Source organism: Condylura cristata, unplaced genomic scaffold, assembly GCF_000260355.1.
Source record: "Condylura cristata isolate star-nosed mole 26May11 unplaced genomic scaffold, ConCri1.0 scaffold00009, whole genome shotgun sequence".
NCBI classification, from domain to species: Eukaryota; Metazoa; Chordata; class Mammalia; order Eulipotyphla; family Talpidae; genus Condylura; species Condylura cristata.
Genome location: NW_004567110.1, coordinates 63,396,100 through 63,403,334, shown reverse-complemented (window position 1 = coordinate 63,403,334; position 7,235 = coordinate 63,396,100). Strand labels below are relative to the sequence as shown.

General features: G+C 36.6%; 1 protein-coding gene across 4 annotated transcripts in view; it reads left to right on the top strand.

Moving 5' to 3' along the window:
- Positions 1-7,235, top strand: part of SPIDR (scaffolding protein involved in DNA repair) — a 363,400-nt gene that overhangs the window by 46,744 nt on the left and 309,421 nt on the right. The window lies entirely within an intron of this gene.

Here is a 7,235-nt window from a genome sequence, read left to right as displayed (position 1 = left end):
GCCACCAGGGAGGGCCCACTCTTTCTTTTTCTTACTGATTCCATTTAGCATAATCCCCTAAAATCCATTCACTTATTCTTAAAGGCACTATTTAATTTTTAAAATAATTGTGTTGTATTCCACTGCATGTATATACTACAACTTTGGTATTACTGTCCTCTATCAATGGACTTTTAGGTTGGTTCCATATCTTGGCTATTGTTAATAATGTTGTTTTGAATATGGGTGCACAGATCTTTGTTTTATTTATGAAGTAACCATTGTTTTACAGACTTTTAAAAATATTTAAACCGTATAGGATTTCTTCTCTTAGGTATGATTACTATACTTCTCCCACCACTATATCACACTAAAGTCCTTTACTGCAATCCATTGTGCTTTACCAGCAGGCTCATTTTCACTCTATCCATTCCATCCTTTTCTCCCTCCCCTCCTGGGTATCTTCAAATCTATGTTCAGTTATGTAGGGCTTGATTTATTTTTAAGTTTTCTTTGATGGTCCTTTATTTGGTTTCTCTATATTTCACACACATAAGTGATACTATTCTTCCTCAGTACAACTTACTTTGCTTAGTATAGTCCTTTCCATGCTCCATCTATGTTGCTGCAAATGACATGAGTTTATAGATGTTGACTGCTGAGTAATATTCCACTGTGTATATATACATCTTTTGAGCCACTCCCCTATTTTCTGCAATTAGAGTGTTTCCATATCTTTGTTATTGTAAATAGTGCTACAATAAACATAGGAATGTAGGTTTCCTTTTGTGTTCTTTGGGGAGATATCTATGAGGGAGTTTCTGGGTCGTATGTTTGAGGAACCCTAACCATATTTGTCATTGAGGTAGGACCAGTCTACATTTCCACTAATAGTGTGAGAGGGTTCTTTTTCCTCCATACTCTTGTCATTTCTTGTTTCTGGTTCTCTTAATATGGACCATGTCTCATTGTGGCTTTGATTTGTTTTTCCGTGGTGACTAAGTGATGAGTTTTATTCATATGCTTGTTGGTCATCTGGGTATCTTCTTTGAGAAGTACCTACTAATCTCAGCTGTCCATTTTTTTTTAATTGGATTGCTTTTGTAAATCACTTAATATAAATCCCTTGTCAGATATATGGTGTGCAAGAGTTTTCCCTTTCAGTTGGGTGTCTGTTTTGGTTACTGTCTCTTTTTCTGTTCAGAAGCTTATCACTTTAATATAGTCCAGGTTGTTTTATATTCTTTGTTTTCCTTTCTATTGGAGATGAATCTGCAATGGCATTTCTGAAATTTATGCCTTGGAATATTTTGCCAATGTTGTATACTCTTTCAGGTCTTATAATCAGTTATTTTATACATTTTGAGTTCATTTTTATAGATGGAGTGAGATGGCAGTCTGTTTCAATCTTTTGCAGTTTTCCCAACACTATTGAAGAGATCTTCTTATACCAGTGTATAATTATACTTCTGCTATAGGTTAGTTGTGCATAGATGCATGGTTTTATTTCTGGACCATCAATTTGATTCTATTGATAATGTGTATTTTTGTTTCAGTACTATATTTTAATTATTACCACTTAATAGTATCAGCTCAAAGTCTGGAAGTGCAATACCACCATTTTCATTTTAATTTTAGTGAGAGCTTTGGGGTCTTTTGTGGTTACATTTGAATTCGGTAACATTTGTTCTATTTCTTTGAAGAATGCCATTAGGATTTTTTCCCCTCTTACACAAACACACACAATAAATATTTATGTATATTATGTATATGTATACATTTTTATACATTTTTCTTCCTTTTTTGTATATAGCATAGTTTCTCCTCTCTGTATCCTGCAAAATTCCCGACACTAATTCATCCATGACCCATCACCATAGCTGGCTATTACAAGTTTTTTTGTGGTTCCATATAAATGTCATCAGTAATTGTTCTATTTCTTGGAAGAATGTCATTGGGATTAAAAAAAGTATTATGTTTACAGAACTGGGGTACAGGCCAGAGGTGTGGTGGGTGAGAGGATTCACCAGAGACAGTGGGGAACAGAACAGGCAGTGCACTGAAATACCCTGTTGAAGGGAGCAGCAGACAGACCAGGAGAAGTCTGCCATGCCATGTGGGACTGTTTCTTGGCTGGCGATCGAATTCGTGCTGTAGTGACTGCATACAGCTTCATAGTGCAGTGTTTTAACCTATTGTGCTGCCAGGGAGAGCCCATCATTGAGATTTTTATTGGAATGGCGTCAAATCTGTAAATCAGTTTTAGGCAGAATGGCCATTTTAATGATGTTAATTCTTCCAATCCATGAGCAGGGTATGTCTTTCCATTTGTTTGTATCTTCTTGTATATTTTTAACAGTGTTTGTAATTTTCTTTGTAGAGGTTTTTTACTTCTTTTGTTAGGTTTCTTCCCAAGTATTTGACTTTTTTTTGTTTGTTTTAATTTTAAAGGGGATTTTGTTTTTTGATGTCCACTTCTACTGATTGTTGTGTATAGAAAGGCTACTGACTTTTGTGTGTTGATTTTATATCCTGCTACTGGTTGTTTTGATTAGTTTATCTATGGCAGTTTTAGGGTTTTCCATGTAAATAATCATATCATCTGCAAATAATGAATTTTCCTTCTTCTTTCCCTATTTGGATTCCTTATATGTTTTTTCCTGTCTTATGCTCTGGCTAAGACTTTTAGTATTATCTGGGTTTTAGTATCTGGGTTTTCTATTCGAATCCACTGGTCTGTATGTCTATTCTTATTCCAGTACCATGCACTTTTGATTACTATGGATTTGCAGTATAGTGTAAAGTCTGGTACTGTGACATTTCTGTTCTCTTTTGTGTTAATTAGCAGTGGTGATAATGCTTATTGTCTTGTTCCTGATCTTAAAGGAAAGGCTTTCAGCTTTTCTACATTGAGGATAATATTGGCTGTGAGTTTGCCATATATGGCTTTTATCATGTTGAGGTATGTTCCTTCTATTCTGAGAATTTCAAGGGCTTTCCTCATAAATAATGCTGAACTCTGTCCAGTGTATATTCTCTGTCAAAGTATTTTTAATATCTTTTTGATCTCCTTTCTAATCCAGTGGTCTTCCAGTATTGTGGATTTCAATTTCCATCAGGTAGAGGAGTTAGTAGGGCTCCTTATATTCCTTTCATGATTTATTTGTAGCTTGTTGCCTTTATGATCAAAGAAGATATTTGTAAATATTTTAATTTTATGTATCTGTTGATGTTTATCTTGTGGCTTGACCTGTGGTCCATTCTGAAGAATGATCCATGCCTCCTTAAATAAAATGTGTCCTTAAATATTTTTGGGTGCTGTGTCCTATAAATGACACCTAAGCCCTTGGGGACTAGGTCTTTATTTAAGGCTCTCATATTGTTATTTTTTTGCCTTATTCTGTTTGTTGGTGAGAGGAGGCTGTTGGAGTGTATCCTACTGTATATGTATTTTCTCTAATGTGTGTTTTCAGACCTGATAATAACTGTCTAATATTTTGATCCTCCTTCTTTAGGTGAGTATATGTGTTGATGAGTGTTTTTCTTGATATATTGCCACCTTAATCATAATGTATTGTCTATCTGTGCCTCTTTTTCTTTGTTTAGTTTGAAATCTATTTCACCTGATATAAGTTGGGCTAATCTTATGTTCTTTTTGGTCTGTGTGCTTGTAGGATTGTTTTTCTAACCTTTTAGTTAAAGTCCATGTGTATATTTTGTTGTGTCTCCTGGAAGCATATTTTGTTGTGAAATGTGTCTCCTGGAAACAGCAGAAGGTTTTATATATATATATATATATTTTAATCCAGTCTGCTATTCTGTCTTTGTATTGGTGAGTTTGTTACAGGGTAACCCAGAGTGAAACTGGGCTGCCTGTCTGTGGGTCCTCACCCTTGCGCTTGAAATTTAATTGTTCTGGGCCCTCCCTGGTGGTGCAGCAGGTTAAAGCACTGCAACACTAAGAAGCTAAAGCCACTTCAGCATGAGTTCAGTCCCAGCCCCAGAGGTGATCCACATGGCGTGAAGACCTCTCCTGACCCGCCCACTGCTCCCCTTAATAGTGTACTTCATCAGTTGGCCTGTTCTGCTCCCCACTTTGTCTCTGGTGAATCCTTTCACCCCTTGCACCTCTGACTCATACTACATGGCTGCTGCATTTTCAGTATAATCCCAATAATTCTGAATATAATTGTAGAATCATCCCAGTCTAATTCATAAGACCACCAGTACATTTAGAGTAAGTATTTTGATTTTCAAGGTAATAGGTGTGAAGCATACTAGATTAATGCCAGGCCTTCGTAAATAAAGAAGCAGAAAGAATATTTCTGCCGGGATGTCCTGACTTTACACAATGTACAAGAATGACAAGTGGCCCTGTGAAAGCCAGCTAGAGGCTTCCCCAGGGTTACTGGCTTAGTGGTAGCATCCCACTTTGTACTATGGCCTTTCATCATGCTCATAGTCTTTTTCTCTCTATTCTCTTACTCAGTGAAACTTGAATATCCTCCATATCTCTTCTGGTGCAGTCTTTGTTGGTTTGTGATGTCCATAGGTACTAAAATTTTTCCCAGGTCATGGACTCTACATGTAGTGATATATTATTCCTCTGGTTAAGTTTTAGATTATTCTCTCAGGAGTGAAACAGGAAAAGTCCTTTGAAGCCAACTTTGTCCATTCAACAGAGAAGTTCTCCTTCATTTTCCTCACATCTTCTCCCCTCTTGGCCTTGTCCTCTCCTTTTTATCTTCAATTACCAATTTTTATGTACTTTTAATATTTCAAATATGGCTGGACATTTTGTATGTTAATTTCCTTTGATGACTATTGTATCATGGGAACTGGGTATCCTCATCTTTACAGAAGTCAAGTCATTTACCATCAACCTTAACTATTAGGTGTGTCAACTAATATTCGTAGCGGTGGATGTCTAATTTGAATACTTGTGTTTCAGAAATAAGTTGGTGGTTAACGGACCTGTATAGTTACCAGAATTGCCAGATAAGCTTTAAAAAAAAATTCCTAGAAAACTTATAGCTATATAAGACAGAAGTGTTCTGAGTTGAAACTGTCAGAATATTTTTTTCTTTAAAAAATCTTTTTCTGGGCTCTCCATGGTGGTGTAATGGGGTAAAGCACAGCACTGATAAGTTAAAGCCACTTCAGCATGAGTTCGATTCTTGATTCTGTTTCCCACCCCAGAGGTGACCCACATGGTGCGGCAGACCTCTCCTGACCCCGCCCACTGCTCCCCTCAGCAGTGTACTTCGTCAGCCTATTCTGCTCCCCAATCAGTGAATCCTCTCACTGCCCTTGCACCTCTTGTCTATACCCCAGTTCTGTATGCATACGTAAATAAATCTTTTAAAAAACTTTTCCTCTTGATTTATCTTTTTATGTAACTTTGGTGGAATTTCTTGACTTTTTGTTAATTCATTTTCCTTGTCAACAAAGTATAGATTTCTGTTCTATCAGTAAATTTCTTCCTTGCCCCAATCCAAAGGTCTTAATCTTGGTTAGTGATATTTATGTGTGTACACATATATAATATTTGTATGTAACCTATATAATGTATTTTATATCTCATTCCATTGCAGTGTTGGTACTGTTTCTGTGGGGTTTTCTACAGTAGGAAAAATGCTTTGCCTTTCCACCTGTATTTTAATTTTTTGTATTGTGAATATCTAGAATGGTATGATAGATCCTTAATAGGTACTGGCTCTATTGAATAAATGAGGACTGAATAAACAAATTCTACAGAAATGGCTAGTATTGGTAGTAGTTACAGAGACTGAGGGCGCTGTGCTTTTTACTTTTCATGACTTCCCTCATTGATGATTCAGCAACCTGTAGAATGTCTTATGCTCTCCCTTGCTTGACTTCCATGAGTAAATACAATTTCAGATAAGGTGATTGCTGTTGTATGTTTTTCTTTTTCCCATAGTCTAATCTCCATATTTTGGTATTCATTATTGTTGTCTTTTATCTCATCTCTGGAACAACAGTGTTCATTTGAAAAATACTTGTTTGCTTACTTTACTCAATAGTTTCAACTTGAGCTAATTTATTTATTTATATTTAAAAGATTTATTTATTTCTGTATATAAGAACTGGAGTGTAAATCAGAGTTGCAAGAGTGGACAGTGAGCGTATTCACCATAGAGAGTGGGAGCAGAACAGGCAGATCTACTGAAATATATTGCTGAGGGGAGCAGCGGGCAAGACTGAAGAGGTCTGCCTGTCCATGTGGAACTCGTGCTGTAGTGGCTGGGGATAGCTTAATAAGCACTGTGTCTTTAAATCCTGCACTGCTGGGTAGGAACAAACCAAATTATTTATTTATTTATTTTAAAAAGATTTATTTTTGTATGCATACAGAACTGGGGTATAGACGAGAGGTACAGGGGCGGTGAGAGGATTCACTGAGTAAGGAGCAGAACATGCTGACTAATGAAGTACACTCCTGAGTGGAGCAGTGGGAGGGTCAGGAGAGGTATGCCACTCCATGTGGGTCACCTCCAGGGCTGTAATCAAACTCATGCTGAAGTGGTTTGAGCTTCTTAGTGCTGTGCTTTAACCTGCTGTACCACAATTTTTTGAATTTTAATTCTCTTCAGGTACTGTAGCTTATAAGTTTTATTTTTAACTTTGTCTCTAACTAAATGTGATTGTTGCTATCAAATTTATGAAGTAGGGTCAGCATTTCCTACTAGACCTCCAAATTGCAGATTTATTAGGCATATCTTATGCTTTGTTCTGTTGCAGAATGAGGTTTATGCTATTACCTCAGAGCTTAATTTATTCTGAATAATTGCTTTCATATCTTTAGGTATAACAAATTACAGTCAGTATATTTGGTTATTCAGTATATGAAAATAATTTAGTTTTGAAGTTAATATTTTGTAAAAGTGTCATCTGGATTATAATTATGAAATAAATCAAAAATTCAATTGCTTTAGTATTTCCTCCATGATGAAAGAAATCTACTTAAAAAAATGGGTGAAAGGGCCCTCCCTGGTGGCTCAGTGGGTTAAAAAGCACAATGACTGTGAAGCTAGCTGTAGCCGCTACAGTACCCACATGGCACAGCACACCTCTCCTGTCTTGCCCGCTGCTCCTCTCAACAGTGTACTTCCATAGATCTGCCTGTTCTGCTCCTCACTCAGTCTCACCGCCCCTTTACCTCTGGCCTGTACCCCAAGTCTGTATGCATAAATAATTATATGCTATTACCTCAGAGGTTAAATCTTTAAAAAAAG